Below are 16,817 nucleotides of genomic sequence, written 5' to 3' on the forward strand. Positions count from 1 at the left end.
GTCTCTGAGGCTGTTGCTGATGTTACTGGAGGATGTAGAGACTAAAGGGCCATTTAGGGAAGAGGTAGTAAGTACATGTGAGATCGGCCTCCTTTCCTCGTGTGAATACGTCTCCAGCTAAAGGAAAGCTGGACAAGGCAAGACAAGGATATGCTTGCTGTTCTATAAATCCCATTAACGGATGCAGGCACTGCTTTGGGCATCAACAATTCAGACTGCACAGAACACTGGGGCCAGCTAACCAGGATCCTGCCAACCAGCAGGAGAACAGAGGACCCCGGGTGGTAGCCCACGGTTGCACATGGCAAGGCCTGGCTGCACTCAGGTGGCATGGAGTCCCATCCTACTCCTGGGCATGCTGGGATAGGTTCCCCTAGGAGGGATTTTGGAAGTAGCTTCTGAGGGATGAATAGAAGTTTTCCAGGCAGAGAAGGGCAAGTGGAACAGAGAAAGACAGTCTAGGCAGCGGGAGCAGTGGGGCAATGGCTTGGAGGCTGGGAACTGTCAGGGTTTTGGGGCACGCCCTGGTAAGTGCATAGGCTGGTGGCCAGGATGTCCTGTTTTCCAGTCTGCCATAAAAACGACCACAGATGTAGGACCTGAAGCAACACAGGTGTGTTGTCTTACAGCTCTGGATGCCACAAGCCCACCAGGTCTCACTGGGCTCCCGTCAAGATGTGGACCGGGTCATTTCTCTCCCAGAGCTCTAGGAAAGAATCCATTCTCTTGCCTTTTCCAACTTCTAGAGTTGGAATGCAGAGGCTGCCTGCCATCCTTGGCTCAGGCCTTCCCTCTCAAGCCAGCAGCGTCACCTCCCTCTGACCCTTTTTTTTGTTGTCCCACATTGTTCTCTGACCACAGCCAGAAAAGGACCCCTGGGGTGACTCCCTTTTAAGGACCCCTGGGCTGACACTGGGCCCACCTGGATAATCTAGGATGATTTCCCATTTCTAGGTCCTTAATCAGACCTACAAAGTCCTGTTGGCCAGGAAAGGTAATATGCTTATGCTCTGAGCATTAGAATGTGGCCCTGTTTTGGGGGAATTTCTTCTGTTGAGCACACAGGCATGAAGGCACCTAGGATAGTGGCCAGAAGTTGTCAGTTGAAGGCCTGGCTGGGGCACCAAGATTGAACACAAGATGTGAAGAATCGTTTCTCGATAACCTAATCTTGTAAACATTCTTGAGCATCCCCTCTGTGCTAGGCACTTTGCCAGGTCTTAGGATTGACCCACCTTGACAACGAGGAAGGGATGGATAGGGGTGCAACATCCAGTGTTGAGAGCCCTGCAGAAGAGGGCAATTGGGCATTTCGGAGATGATGTCTGAACGGGGCTTTGAAGGATGGATAGGAATTTTCAGGCAGACAAGGGAAACATGATGTGAAGAAACACAGAGGCATGAGGCAGCCTGGTGTGGAGGGACCCTAAGGAGTTTAGAGCGGCTAAAGCGTGAGGTGGGAGGAGGGTGGCGGGGGAGTGCACTGGTGATCTAGCCAGGGTTGGATTAAGGAGGCCTCGTGTGCTGGCCAGCGGGGCCTGGACTCTATTCTGTAGGTGATGAGGAGTTAGGCCTGGGATTTCAATAAGTTAGGCTTGTGGACTAGAGCAAACATTTGGCTGCAGGGTTTGGAGGGGACAGGGAGGAGGAAATTGCAGGGTTTAGGGAGGTGCTTCTTCAGCCAGTGGGCAAAGGAGGCGTGGTATTCGATAGGGTGCCTGGCCTACTGAGCTCCCCCTCCTCACCCTCCAGGACACAGTTGAGTGTAAAGTCCTAGCACGTGTGTTCCTGGAGGGGCTGAGTCAGGGGCAGGACTCAGGACTTTGCGTTTCCCCACTCTCACTGGTATCCTGAGTGCACTGCATACACACACTCATGCACACTCACGCAGACACATATGCTTCCTCCTCCATACTGACACACACACGCCTAGACTTGTGCATGCACATGCACACACACACATGCAGACACACGCTCACACTTGGGTGCACACAGAGACACGCATATGGACACAGTCACACACAAGCACACACATGCATGCACACACACTCACACCTGTACACGCTCTCAGACACACATGCGTGCATGCACACACACTCATACTTGTACACTGATACAGACACAAGCACACACATGCATGCACACACACTCACACTTGTGCACACAGACACGCATGCATGCACACTCACACTTGTGCACATACTCAGACACACACACTCACACTTGTGCAGACACACTGACACATTCACACACATGCACACACACCCACCCATGCCTTTGCCTGTGGTCTGCAGAAGAGCAGAGCTGGGTCTCCTGCTCTTTGCATTAAAGTCACACTCTGCCCTGAAGATGTGCTGCATTTTAATGAAGCCCCCACCCCTCCCCCTACCGCGGGGTGGGAAACATGAGGAAACTGTCTTTGTTTTCTGTTATGTAGTAAGCCTTGCTTGAGTGAGCACTGAAGGATGGAGCCATAAACCTGTTTACAAGGCAAGCAGCATCTGGGGATGGTGCCGGCGGCCAAGTGGCATGGAGGGCGAGCTAGACTTTTTGAGGTATGATGCTCTTTTTATAAGGGTCCTGTGGAGTGGCTAAGAGATGGCAGTGCCAGGAAGCCCAAGTTCTGCCTTCCTTGGAGCCCTGCTTTTCCTGTCCACAAAATGGGAGCTGGCAGGATTGCATGGGCCACTCTGGATGGAGTTTGCTTAGCACAGGGGCTAACACAGGCAGCAATTTTTATTATGCTACGGATGTTAGTTTGGGGGTAAAAGCGAGTGTTTGTCTGAGTTTGGGAGAAGCATGGGCACCTTAATTCTGGAAGTCCCAGCTCTGCCATTTATGAGTGACCTTGGGCAAGTCCTTTGCTGTTTCTAATCCTATTCTCCCACCTTTAAAACGGGTCTGCTGATATGGGGCAAAGGTGTTTTGTGAGGTCTTCAGTGACTATGGGACCTGCTCTTCCCGGAACTTGGCCCTTGGCTCCTATCACTACCCCTGACCATGCTGGGCCTTGGCCTGCCCAGGTGTGCACTCTGTGGTCCCTGCATCAGGCCCCTCCCACCTCTCCCATCTGCAGAAGATGCAGAGAGCTGAGTCACCCTTTTCAATTCAATGGGGAGTGAGAGGAGGAGGCCCCTGAGTCAGCCCCAGTAGGGATGGGGCAGCGAAGGCTCCCAGGGCGCGTGAAGGGTGAGGGGGAGCAGCCCCACCAAGGGGAACAAGTTTTCAGTTGTTGCCACAGGAAAACATAAGAGTGAGCCAGCAGAAGGCTAGAGGGGCCCTGGGGGCAGTGGAGCTTCATGGCTGGTGTTGTCTGGCTCATAAGATGTTTATGAAGCACTTACCAGGCACTCGGCCTGTGTCAGGTGCCATCAGCCAGAGGCTCTTACCAGTTATGCTGTCACTTCTTCCTCCTTCTCCTCACCCCACCCACCTTCCCTTCCTCCTTGCCTTTTTTCTGAGTTTTTCTGAGCACTCAGCACATTCTGGGTGTACCCTAGACTCTGGAGATTCAATGTTGAATGAGGCAGGCACAGCCTCTGTCCCCATGGGGCTCACGTTCTAGCAGGGAGGCAGACAAGTCACCGGGTGATGTCCATTCAGTGACATGAGCTGTCCTGTAGGGAGGAAATGCTGTGGAAGTGCACGGGACGCGGCAGCAATACAGCCCCAGGGGTCAGGCTGGCTGGCCTGGGGGAAGCACTCTCCCGCCGAGACTTCAGGACGAACCTAAGTCAGCCAACAGTTAGAGGGAGTACTTCAGAGCAGACCGCCCACACAAAGTCTGAGAAACTGACAATGGATAGGACATTAAGTGCAAGGTGGAGTTGGCGGGATGCAGGACTGTGGAGGTCACAGAGGTCATTGTCTCCACTCCACAAGGACCCTTATAAAAATAGTCATGTCCCAAAAAGTCTAGTTCAGAAATTAGAGGCGCCAGAAGCTGTGCCCTTTGCAGGATGAACCATTGAAGGTGAAGTGATGGTGATGTATCAGTTAGCTTTTGCTGCATAACAAATGACTCCCCCCCCAGATTTGTGGTTTAAAACAACAGCCATTCATTGAGCTTATGATTCTGTGAATGGGCAATGTGGGCTGGGCTCAGCTGGCTGGATCTTCTGTTATTGACTGGGCTCCATCGTGCATCTGTAGTCAGCAGCCAGTTATCTTGGTAGCTCTGTTTCTGAGGCTTGGCTGGCCTTTGCTTGGGGCAATGGGGAAGACTGGGCCACATGACTCTTATCCTCCAGCAGATTAGCCTGGGCTTATACACAGTGCACTTGGGCAGAGGTTCAAGAAAGAAAGGCAGCACATAGGTCTCAAGGCATGGACTTGGAAGTCATGTAAGATCACTTCTGCAAATTTAATTGACCAAAGCAAATCACAAAGATTGACCTTTATTCAAAAAGTGGGGAAATAACTCCACTTATTAAAGGAAGGACCATTGCCAGTGAGTATGGATACAGAGAGGGGATGAATTGCCACCATTTTTTTCAACCGAGGTATTTGGTCTGGGGAAGAGAAGGTATGAGGTTAGCTCCCAACTGCTGAGTGTTTTCTGGGGTTCAGGAGACAGGCAGTGCCATGGGGTCCTGAGGGCAAAGCTAGGATCCAGGACTGCATCTGGAGAAGACCTTTCTACTGGGTGGAGGTCTCTCATGGGGTCTGGCTGGCCTTGGACACTGGAGGAACCAGGAAAGGCTGTGTGAGCCTTGGTGAGATACACATGGCTGGAACTCAGGTGACAGAGAAAGGGTGGCCTCTGAGGTTGTGGCAATGGACCCCATATTGAATGGACCACATTCTCTGGTTGACTTTGCCCAATTCATGGGTTTTCATTTAAGCCTTTGCAGTCAGTGCTCCAGGCGTCCAATCCTCCGCCTATTTGCAAAGCTTTGCAATAAAGAGCCCATAATCTCTGGAGCGCATGGATTTCTTCCTGTGGAAGCTCATCAGTTTCTCAGTTTTCCTCTGTAAACACTGGCGTTTTGAGTCAGCCTTCTTCCAGGGTGAGCTGGTGTCATCTGAACTGGAGATTGGCAAGCCCATCTCAGACAAACAGGCCTCCCTGCACTGGTCCAGGGACTTGGCTGAGACACACTGGGTCTGCAGGAAAGTGTAGCCAGAAGCCAGATCTCTGGATCTAAGAGGCAGCAAGCTTTGTCAGGGTGGACTTGCTGCGATAGCAAACAGCCCCAGTGATTCAGTGGCTTCCAGGGATGAAGTTTCTCACTTGGGCAGTGATTCAATGTGGGTATTCCTAGCCAGGTGCTTCCTGGAGAGCTCTCCTCTGAGCAGTGTGATGCAGGAGCTCAGATTCCTTCCATCCTGTAACTCTACACACTCTTCTCCCGCTAACCAGGACCTGAGAGTCCTCCAGTCTAGCAGGCAGGGGAGACAAGAGCATGGATTATACACAGAGGACTTCCAGCCGTACTCTATTGGCTAGATCTCAGCCACTGGGCTGCTCCCATCTGCAAGGGAGGTTGGGAAATGTAGTCCACCATGTGCCTGGTGGGCAAGGGTTTGGCTTGTGAACACCCAGCTGGCTCCAGTAGAAAATGGCCGCAGCAACATCACTTTGGAGTCAGCAGACCTGAGTGCCAAGCGGGCTCTCCCATCTCCCATCTGGGGCTCTCTGGGCCCCAGAGTCCCCATCTGTAAAATGGGCGCGGTGATATTCCCCACCTTGCAGGTTCGTGGGAGCCTTGGATGAGATCAAGAAGTGGAAGCACCAAGCCATATCCTGGCTGGGCACAGGCCCTGGGAGAGCTCGCTGAGACTCCGAGAGTGTCCAGGGCTCAGGTCCAGTTGGCACAGCAGGCCAGAAGACTTGTGGCGGCACTGAAGAGGTTCTGGAAGCTTCTTTCATACCCAGCTGGAGGCAGACCTCATGAGACGCAAGAAGGCAGGGGGTTCGGTGTGGCCACGGAAGGGGGTTTGGTGTCACTGGAGGGGCTACACACCTTACCTGCTTGTCCTCTTTCCTGACCCCACTGAGCCCATTGCCTCCCCGGAGCCCTGGGCCCCATCTTGCAAGCTAGGGCAGTGGCAGTCACATCCCTGGGGAGGACTCTGGGATTCAGGACCCATGTGGTCCTGAGGCCGCTTGTCAGACCTTATCCGCCATGCCCCACCAGCCAGCCCACCTGCCACCATCAGAAGCTGGAGCCTGCACAGCATGCATGATGCCACTCAAAGATCAAGTAGGTTCTCGGCTTGATGCAGAGCCTCCTGCTTGCCTCCTTCACCCACCTGTCTCCTCTGCCTGCTGTTGCAGGGGACAACAGGGTGCCCAGTGCCCCAGTCAGCACATGCAGATGTTTGCCATCACCGTGTTTGGTTCTGTTCTCCTCCTTGGAGATGGAGTCCCAGGCCTGGTTCCCAGTTCTCTCTTAGGTGCTCAGGGACCCTAGGGCTGTTTCGCTCCATCCCTTGCCCACACAGTGTTTGCGTTTAAACTTCTGCTTGGGTCTCCAGCACAAGCTGTTGGCTAAAGGCCCAGGTAAGGCACTGGGCTCTGCAGTGAGTCAGAGGGGACACCCCACCTGGGTCATCTGGTGCACCATGCCATGCGTTTCCCCCACAGCTTCTCCCTTGTCTCCTGTCTGTTCTAGAGAGAGTGCATGAGAGATGGCTAAGAACGCAGGCTTGTGAACCTGAGAGATCTGAGTTCCAGTCCTGGCTCTGCCTGTTGTTTACTGTGTGGCCTTGAAGTGACTTTTCCCCTCTGAGCCTGGTTTACTCCATCTGTGATAACAGGGTTGCCTGGGCTGCTTGGTCCTGCGGTAATGGATGTAAAACACAGAGCCCAGGCCTGGCTTCTAGCCAGCACCAGGGAATATTCGCCATCGTGGTTCATGGTCATTCTTTAGCAGCACTGTACTTCTTGACAATGGGAATGTGGGGGGTAAGGTTCTTGCCCCCGCCCCCCCGTAACTCCCTTTGTGCGTCTCCAAAGCCAAAGCCTGGACTCCCTCTCCAGCGGCTCTGGGTACAGTGAGTGACTCTGCACAGGCCCGGCCCTGGGGTCTGGAGCCTCCGTTGGCTCTGTGAGACGGTCACTGCGGCCCCTCTCTGGTCTCCCTGCCTCTGCTTTGGCCTCCTCCAGTCTGGAGGGCTCCTGTCACTGAGGCCTCCTGCCTGCCACCTTGCAAATGAAATCCAGTGGGCTTGTAGGAGAGGGAGAGCAGTGGCTCGGTGGGGCTTGCAGGAGAGGCAGGGCAGTGGCTGGGGCAGGGCTGGGCATCATGCACCCTCCCCCATGGTCGACCTTGAGGCGCTTACTTCCCTTGCCGACCCCCAACTCCTCATTTGTGAACTGAAGTGGGAGGGGTTGGACCAAACCAGTGCATTCCAGCCTGGTCGGTGCCCCCTTTGCTACTTTTCCTCCATGAGCCCTGCATTTTGGAAAACCAAGTCCACCACCTTGTACGGGTTAATCATCACCCACCTAACGTGGTCAGACACACCACCTGGGTTCAGCATGTCAGAACCTGAGTCTCTGTCACTATCCGTCCTCTGACCTTCTCCTGTCACCGCCCTTTTGAGTGGGCCACCTGGGCTGCTTTGTCTCAGAGCCCAGCTCAGTCTCCTCGGGTCATGCCCTTCTCTGGGACAAGGGGCGCCCAGGCTGGGGGAGTGTGCTCCCCAGAGCCTGCAGCCTCCTCTAGGTCCTGGATGCCCTGCCTGCTTCTACAGCCTGGGCAGACCCCTCCCCCGGCCTTCCTTTTCATGGACACTGCCCATGGGCCCACGATGGCTGCCTAGGGAGGGAGGTGTGTGGACCGGGCTGGCATGTAAGGGCTGGGGTCCACACTCAAGTCTGAGGCCCCCTGCAGTGCAGGTCAGAGCTAGGGACAGAGATGGGATGGCCCCAGGCCCCCTCAGTGCTCCTGCCCTAATCCCCTTATGTGTGAGTGCTGGGCCAGGTTGCCATCCAGGCCATCTCTCAGACCCACACACTCCTTAGTGTCTCCCTCATCTTATCCATCTGCAATTCCTCCAGGATGTCCCGGAACAGAGGCCTCCTCTCCCATCCTGTGGCACCGCCGTCTCTCCCCTGGATGCCACAAGCCAGGTCTCCCTGCGCCTGCCCTTGACCCTGAGAGTCCATTCCAACACCAAAGTGAACTTTCAGAGAGCACAGAGGCCTTGTCACTGCCTGCTGATAACGAACCCAGGGCTTCTCAGCACACCCGGAGGCCCATGCAGCCCCCAGGGCACCCCACGGAGGTCCATGCAGCCCCCAGGGCACCCCGCAGGGATCCGCAGACCATGGCCCCTCTCCATGGCCGGTTCTCTAACAGCCCTAGTATGTACTGGCCCCAGCACCTGCCATTCCTCCCCCACCCCCGCCCCTCTCTCCACTTCCCAGCCTTCACCCAGCTCATCCCTCCCGGGGAACTGCTCCTGATCTGCTGGCTCTGATTCCTCAGATGCCAGCTGAAGGCCACCTCCTCTGAGCCACTCCCCTCGCCCATCCAGTCTAGGGTGCCCTCCCCGTTGGAGGCTCTGGCTCCGTGCTGTTTTCTCTTCCTCGCACTGATCATAACCGCCCAGGACTTAAATGCATTATTGATGATGATACTATTTTAATGCAGTTTCCTGTTAGAACATGATGATTGTTATTATTTCTTTATCTGTGGCCTGTGTGTCTGCTCCAGTAGGTGACAGGCTCGGAGCAGCATCCCTGGCTGTGTGGTTCGCTGTTGGATTCCGGTGCCTAGAGCCCTCCCGTGGAGCGGAAAGCAGGGGCCGGAGGTTTGTGCTTTTTAGAGACAGGGTCTCACTCTGTCGCCCAGGCTGGAGTGCGGTGATGCTTATAACTCATTGGAGGCTCGAACTCCTGGCCCCAGGCAGTGCTCCCATCCCAGCCTGTCTAAGTGCTGGTGTTACAGGTGTGCACCACCACGCCCAGCTGAGACTGGACATTTCATTTGGCCTGAGATGCTGGCCTACGATCACTTTTTGGGGGACAGGTCAGTTTCGTGCCTGGGACCAGCACTGCCCTGGCCTAGCACCTGGCGTGAGTTGGTGCTCAGGGAGACCCAGGCTGCTCCATGGTGATCTCTGGGGTGGATGACTTTCTTTGGCTTGTTTCTTTAGAAACAGTGGTGTGCTGGTGAATGTCGAACAACCAGCACTCCAGGAAAAACAAACAAACAAACAAAAAAGAAAACAGCAGCACTGATTTGTAATGTTGGCCAGTTTTCGTGGTGTAAGTTCTCCCCCCATGGCGGCCAGCGTCAAGCTGCCAAAGTGACACCATCACATGTGGCGTTGGGAAAAGGCATGCTCCTCTCTCCTCAGCAAGGGCCCCGGCATGCAGTGGCTTAGGAGGATGGCAGGGCGCTCCGTGTCCTGGCATCCGTGGGTCTGTGCACAGCTGGGAGATGTTGCTTGCCAGTGGAGAGTGGGATGTTGCCAGATTTTCCCAGGACCTTGGGCCCTGGCCCATCACCCTGGGTCTCACATTGTTCCTGGCCATGTGTGAGGAGCGGGTGGTGGGACAGAGCTGCAGGCTTGACCCAGCGTGGGGGCTCTGCCATCGTTAGCTGTGTGACTCCGGGCAAGCTCTAAGCCCCCTCTGAGCCTCTGTTTCCTCGTCTGAAGGGTAGGGTGGGGTGGTCATTGTAGATCCTTCAGGAAACCCCATGATGGCAGGCAGTGGCGGGCAGGAAGGACTGGCAAACTGTCTCCAGCCTGGGCTTTCTGGGCCTGAGCTCTGTGTGACCGTGGAAACATCCCATTGTCCCTCTGGCGTCACTGCCTCTGTCCACCCAGTGTGGACACTGTGTCCGGCCCCTTGGCTATAAAATCCGGGTCCACACAGCCCTCTGAATTGGGGGAGGAAATGGAGGCTTGGAAAGATCTAGAGGCTGTCCCAAGTCACCCAGTGTGTGGGTAGCAGAGCCCCCCTCTTTGCCGCTCCTCACCTCCTCATGGCGGCAGGAGCACCCCCTTCTGCTAACGTGATGTGTGATCCCCGCCCTCCACAGGGCTCACAGCAGCTCCCCAGCCCAGAGACTCTGTGCCGGGGCTCTCAGCAGGACAGAGCAGGGAGGGTGTGCGGGCAGCGTGGTGGGCGTTCTGCATGGGAGACCTCCTTAAGCCCTCCCTGCCATGCCTTCAGCACACACAGACCCCCACATGCCCAAGGAAGGCTGCCCAGTGCGTGCATGTTGGGACCTGCCCTAAAATCGAGGCTTGAGGGACGCTGGACCCACACAGGGCCCGGCACCACCTCCCGAGGGGCAGGCACTCTGCTCCCAGGACACTGGCGTGGGTGCTGTGTCCCAGAGGGCTGCGGGGTCAGCAGAAAGGCAGAATGAATCCCCGGCCTTCTGTGACCTTGCCCCATCTGTGGGCCCAGCTCAGGAACACAAGATGTTGGTGCAGTTCCGGGAGGTGCCGGATTCCACAGGCTGCAGGGGCACCTCCTCCCTCCTGCTCTCTCCAGCCTCTCACGACCCAGAGCCTCAGATCCTCCCACACCAGAATCCGCTAGGAACAGCACACCACGCAGGGGACTCCATTTTCGGTTTTGCTGAATGCCCCAAATCCCTGACCCTTGATCGCTGTGGGGTGACCCCGGGCTCCGGAGACCCCAGGACTGGCCTGTGTGGCCTTCGGCAAGCACCTGCTCTCTGTCTCCACAGCCACAGCCTGGGCAAGAGACGTCCCCTTGAGATGAGATGACCCCGATAAACGGCCTTTGCCTGTGGAAGGCGCCTTCGCTTCTGCTGTCCTGGTTTCGGTTTCCCGCATGTCCTGGGAATGTCAGTCTGAGAAACTGGTTTGGGAGTGGCGAGACTTTCCCCTTCATTTTGCAGTTACTCCCACCGTCCTAAATAAATGATACCTAACCCCTCCCGGTTTAGGAACCTGACACCTGAGCGGCTCTGCTCCCTTTCTGGGTCTCACAAAGAAACGTCAGAGGCTTCTGAGCCATCAAATGGTTGTCAGGAGGCCCAGGCGCCAAATCACACTCATTTTACAGCAGGAAATTCAAGGCCTGCAGAGGGCCCAGCTGAGTCTTCCGGTGGGTTTGGTTTGGCCCAGCCCGCAGTGGACCAAGCTGTCAGCATTTAGCAATTGCGAGTTCTCACATGAGCAGCCTGGGGTCCCCACCTCGCTGGAGAAACGAGGAAGGGGCGGCAGCAGGCCAGCATTCTCGTGGGGCCTTGACGTCCCCCTGAGGCAGGGACGGCCCACCGGATGGGGCCTAGGCTCTGCCTCATCCACACTTCCGGGCCCTGGGACTCTTTGAGCCTGTGCCCCAATCTAGTCCAGCCTCTTCTGGTTACAGAAGGGAAACTGAGGCACAAAGGCATCATGATCCAGTCCTGGGGAGTTAGACCCGGAGCACGGGTCTTGGGAGGGCCAGCCCCTGGGTCTTCTCCCCTGGGGCGCAGGAGGTGTGGAAGGTATTGTGGTTTTCATTCTCCATGCTTGCTGTTCATCAGCGCATGTCCTCCAGAAACAGATGTACTCACAAGGCTGCCCTGTGGCTGTAGACCCAGAGGAGAAGGTGGGGAAGGCGGGAGTTGCGGGCCAGGGCCTGTGTTTTACCTGGGGTGGGGAAAGCCCTGGGTCTGCTGTTCCTGAGACATTTTTTCCCAACCTCAATGAGTGGCCCATCGGATCCCAGGGCTGGTAGCTGTGAGCCAGGGGAGGCCCAGGGCGGCTTTGCTGGCTTTGCAGGCCAGGGAGACCATGCAGCTCTTGAAGAGGCCTTCCCAGCACACACTGCCCTGCTGAGGGTGGCTCCTGGGGGCCCATTCCTAAGAACCATATTGCAAAGTGTCGTAGGCCAGGTGTGGCTCACACTTGTAATCCCAATACTTCGGGAGGCTGAAGCAGGAGGGTTGGTTGAAGCCAGGAATTTGAGAGCAGCCTGAGCTGGACCCTCCAGCATTCTTCCTCACTAGGAAGCTCAGGGAGGGTTGGTGTCATCAGCTAACCCTCTATGGGAATAGCATGTGTACTGGGTGTCTTGTATGTGCCGGGCCCTGGGGTGTCCTCAGTGTGGTCACCTCATTTCCTCCCTGGACACACCCACAAGAGAGGGGACCTTTACCATCTGTGTGTCCTTATGGGATGCCTGAGGCTGTGGGCCGGTCAGTGGCTTTCCCAGGGTCATACAGGTAGCGAGTGGCGAGGCGAGGCCCTCCCACCCTGGCGGTGAAGCCCGTGCTTCTCTGCGTTACTGTCTGGCCTCCCAGAATCCACATCTGCTCCGGCAATGCCCAGTTGTGCCGAGTGGGACCTGCACCCGGATAACAGTGGGGGACGTGTTTGGAGCAATGGGGCCCTGGGACAGACCTCCTGGGGGCAGCCATGGAGGCTGGGCCCCTCCCTCCAAGGAAGGGGTCAGTGGTGAAGGGCGCAGGGGAAGTGTGCTGCTTCCATCCAGCACTCGCCTGCCCTCAGCCACCGCCTGCCGGGGCGACAGCCTGGATCTGGAGAGTTTAGATGTGCTGGGGAGAATCCTGGCGCAGCTGGAGCGCCAAGGCAGCATTAATGGCAGCATATCTACTGCGGGTGCATGGAGGGTGATCTAGGGGGCCTCTCGGTAGGAGAAAAGCAAAGTCTTGTGTGGCTGGACTCGGACTCTTGGGGGGCTTTGAGTCACTGAACGTGGCTGTTTTTACCCCATCCCTTTATTTGGAGCCAGACCCTAAATGTGATCTAAGCATGGGCCTGGGGCCTCGGGCAAGAGCTCCGTCCCTCCCTGGGCTGCAGAGGTTTAGAAAGAGAGGGGGGCCTTCTGTCCCCGACTTCACTCCTGAGCTTCAGCAGTGGGAGGATGGGCCAGAGCGCCTGACGGTGACGGGATGAGACAGTGTCGGGGCCGAGGAGCTGGGGTGCGCCTGGGACTCGGAGCGTGCCTCCTCCTGCCTGTGGCGGCTGACCATCTGTGTTAATGCGTTCTTGGGTTGCTATAAGGAAATGCCCGAGTCTGGGTTTCACTGGTTATGCAGGACACCCCAGGAGGTGGGGAGTTGGGGTCTGCCTCGTGTGAGCCTTGGGAAGCTTCTAGTCATGGCGGAAGGTAATGAGGGAGCAGGAGTGTCACATGGAGAGAGGGGGCAAGAGAGTGGGAGGCAGATCTCACGTGAACTGAGGGAGGACTCATTCATCACCAGGGGATGGCATGGAGAGCCATTCCTGAGGGCCCCACCCCCACATCCCACACCCCCCACCAAGCCCCACTGCAACGCTGGGAATCACGTTTCAACACGAGCTTTGGAGGGGGCAGGCACCCGAACCATATCACCACCCCTGAGGGCAGAGGGATGGAGGTTGAGATGCAGCCAGAGGGCAGGAATAGGCTCACCCACCTGGGGTCCGCTGTGTGGGCTCTTCTGGGACCATGCATCTCCCTGGGTTTCCACACCCAGGCCCCACCAGCCATCATCTGTGGGTCCTGGGGTGGGGCCCATCTGCCCGTGCCTTCGCCTGGGCCATGGAGGACAGCCTTGTTTTGCACAGCGTCCCTGGGGCGGCTGCTGGAACGAAGCAGAACGGATTCATCTTCATTTATTGAAAGACGGGTTCCGTATCATATAACTGGAAGGTATGGCCACGGCTAGGCCTTCTGAGAAACATGCGACCCCAGGGTGGCGTCAGCACAAAGGGCAGACCAGAGGGCTGCAGGTGGTGCCAGAAGAGTCAGTGCTCATTCGCTCTTGCCCTGCCCGTGGAGCCTGTTCTACGCCGGGCTCTGTCTTGGTGACAGGACTGTGGCGGAGACCACTGAGGTGAACTCCTGCCTCCTGCAGCTTGCATTCCAAGGGAAGCCAGGCCGCAGCCAGATAGCCGAGTGGAGTCAGCTCTGGGGCCGAGGGCGGTAAGGGCAGCAGAGACTAAGACAAGTGTGGAGTGGTGGGAACAGCAGGTGGGGACTGGAGGTGATGCTGGGCAGAGTTCTGCAGGGAAGGCCAGAACCACAGGAGGGACTGAGAGGCACATGTCTAGGGCCAAGCAAAGGCCCTGGGGTGGGCCTGAGGGGTATACCAGGTCAGGGTGGTTGGAGAGGAAGGAGCAAGGGGAGGGGCTGGGCTGCGCCCGGGTGGGGTCCGCTCGGGGGTCCACACACAGTCCAACCCCACTGCGACAGTGCCACAGGGTTGGTAAGGGCCTCAGCGGACAGTGCCGCAGGGTTGGTAAGGGCCTCAGCGGACAGTGCTGCAGGGTTGGTAAGGGCCTCAGCTTGTATCTGCTTTTACTGGGAGTTGAGGAGGCTGTGAGCTGGCCTGGACTTAGATTTTGTCAAGATCATGGCTGTGATGAGACTAGACAAGAGGGGGTGGTGGGGTGTGGGAGCCCGGACCCCAGGAAGGCACCTCTTCACCAGTCTGAGTGAGCCGAGGGGCTGGCTCACAGGGTGTGTCCACTAGCAGGATTCGTTGTCACTGTAACCTGGTAACTATGCTGTTGGATAGGCACGTGGGGCTGCTGTGACCATTTCACAGATGAGGAAATTGAGGAGAAGAGAATGCAAGAGTTGGCTCAGGGGTGGCAGAGTTGGTGACTTTTGACCTGGCACAGAACCATCTATATTGAGGCACATGCGTGCATGTGTGCATGAGGTCGGGCCTGCACACCCCCTTCCTAGGGCCTTGGGGAAGGTGCCTTGTGACATCACGAGGTCCCTGCGGCATGGCTGGAGTTGAGCATGAGCTTCCTAGGTGCCGCTGTATTCCACCGCAGCTCCCCAGAGACGTGGCTGGGGGCTCACAGCAGCTGGACGTCCCTGCAGCCCTGCGCACTCTCAGGGCCTTGGCATCAGCATTTGACTAATTTACCAGGTCCCATCGCCTCTTCCACTCTAAGGGCATTTGGTGAGGGAGACGTGAAGAAAGCAGCAGCAGGGAGTGGCTACGGTACTCTGGGAAAGTGAATCTGCCTTACCAGACCTGGAAATCAGTGTCACTTAAAGATCTGCAAAAATGTAACACTGAAAATGTATTTTAAGAGACCAGCTGGAAAAACAGAAAAGACAGAGGTGTCGTGGAAGGACGTGCCTGGCAAAGCCCCTTCGTCTGTGCAGGCACCCAGCGGGCCCCTCCCACAGGGCACCCTCAGTCCTGCGGAGGAACCCGGGGAGGTGGGGTCACCCTGGTTAGGGATGAGGACTCTGAACCCAGGCCCCAGAGTGGTGGGATCAGGACTTGCACATGGATGCCTTGTGTGTCGCGGGTGTGAGGACAGAGAACACAGGCCCTGAGCCTGCTGCTCCCTCCACTTACTGGCTGTGTGGCCTTGGGCAAGTTACTTCTCCAGCTTCAGCATCCACCTCTGAGGAGTAGAATAAGAATAGTCTCTGTCTCATGGTGGCTATGGGGCGAGGGAGCTTGAGTGAAGCCAGCACAGCTCCTGGAGCCATGCCCAGCAGGCTGGCAACCCTCGTCCGGTGCACAGGGGCCACTGTCCTGGGTCCTGTGGTGCATGGCACTCAGGTGTGCGGGGGAAGCTTTTCCAGGCCCGCTTCTCGTTGTAAGGAATAGGATTTAAAGTTCATCCCGGGACGTGAAAGTGGGGGAGGGAGCGTGGACAGCATGGGCTGTCCCTGACGTGTCCCTCCTGGGCACAGGGCTCACCGTTCCCACATTGAAGGCGGCTGTGCCCACGGACTGCTCTTCCATGCTTTCCAGGAGAGCCCTGAGTTTGTATAAATTATTCACCAAAAAAAAAAAAAAAAGAGAGAGAGAGAGAGAACATCATTGGGTGTATTTGTATCTGGTTTGAAGTTTCTAGCAACACATCACTTCTAAGAAAAGCCCCAAGCCAAAAACAAAAAAACCCTCCAGACCACCAAACCCTTTTCCTGGCTGCCCCAGCCCCTCTGCACCCTGGTGTGGCTGAGAAAGCACGAGGGGCAGCATCTGTAGGTGTTCTGGGGCGTCCCAGGTCTCTGCCTCACGACGGCATCTGAAGAATGCCCGGCGTGTGTCTGGCTGAAGGTGCGGGTACCTGCCCAGCTCTGGCAGCCCGGCGGGAGCCCTCTCCCTCCTCCCAGGCAGAGACGCTCCTCTGCGCGGTGCAGTCACCACCTCTGGGAGATCCATGCTCAGCATCTGTCTTGATTTCCCATCCTTGTTGGGATGGGTCTTCCAAACTTCTAGGCCCAGTAGGGCTAGCTGCTCTTCTCCCGGGCTGGCATCTCCTCTCCCACAGCTGGGCAGTTACAGGGCCTTCTCCTGAAAAGCCTTTTCCAGTCTGAACGCAGTGCTATGGAGTCGTTTGGATGGACTCCTTAAGCCTCGGTCTCAGTGCTGAATGGTGGTGCTGCCGTCAGCACCAGCGGGCCCGTCCCTTTCTCCTCTTGCCTCTCTGCCTTTAGCCCCCAAGGCAGCCACCCCGCGCAGACCCTTGCAGAGCACCTCCTGTGTTCTGGGCTTGGTGCCGGGCACAAGGGATGGAGGTGACTGGGACCCTGCCACTTTGGTGGCAGATGAGTGAGTGGAGGGGTCAGAGGGCCCCTGTGGGGGTGGGGCAGGGCTGTGCTCATGACCCGGGTGTGCAGCTGGGCCTGTGGGATCATGACCAGTGAGCTCGGTTCATCATGGGCAGCCATCTAGCGGGGATGCATTTGGTCAGTGGCTCTGTGGGAGGAGCTGGTACCCAGGCCTGGGGGGTGGGTGGGGAAGAGGGCGTGAAGACAGCTCACCCTGACCACCCGCTGTAGGTAGCTCTGGGGTGCGGGCAGGTGCGCTGAACTGGGGCAGGTGCGCTGAGCTGGGGCAGGTGTGCTGAACTAGGGCAGGTGCGCTGAGCTGGGGCAGGTGCACTGAGCTGGGGCAGGTGTG

At 56.9% G+C, this 16,817-nt stretch overlaps 2 protein-coding genes across 10 annotated transcripts in view; one reads left to right on the forward strand and one right to left on the reverse strand.

Moving 5' to 3' along the window:
- The window catches only part of GRPEL1 (GrpE like 1, mitochondrial), a 972,139-nt gene that overhangs the window by 363,204 nt on the left and 592,118 nt on the right, over positions 1–16,817 (reverse strand). The gene's annotated exons all lie outside the window — the stretch shown is intronic.
- The window catches only part of SORCS2 (sortilin related VPS10 domain containing receptor 2), a 554,540-nt gene that overhangs the window by 223,512 nt on the left and 314,211 nt on the right, over positions 1–16,817 (forward strand). The window lies entirely within an intron of this gene.

Source organism: Macaca thibetana, chromosome 5 (genome assembly GCF_024542745.1).
Source record: "Macaca thibetana thibetana isolate TM-01 chromosome 5, ASM2454274v1, whole genome shotgun sequence".
Taxonomy (NCBI): Eukaryota; Metazoa; Chordata; class Mammalia; order Primates; family Cercopithecidae; genus Macaca; species Macaca thibetana.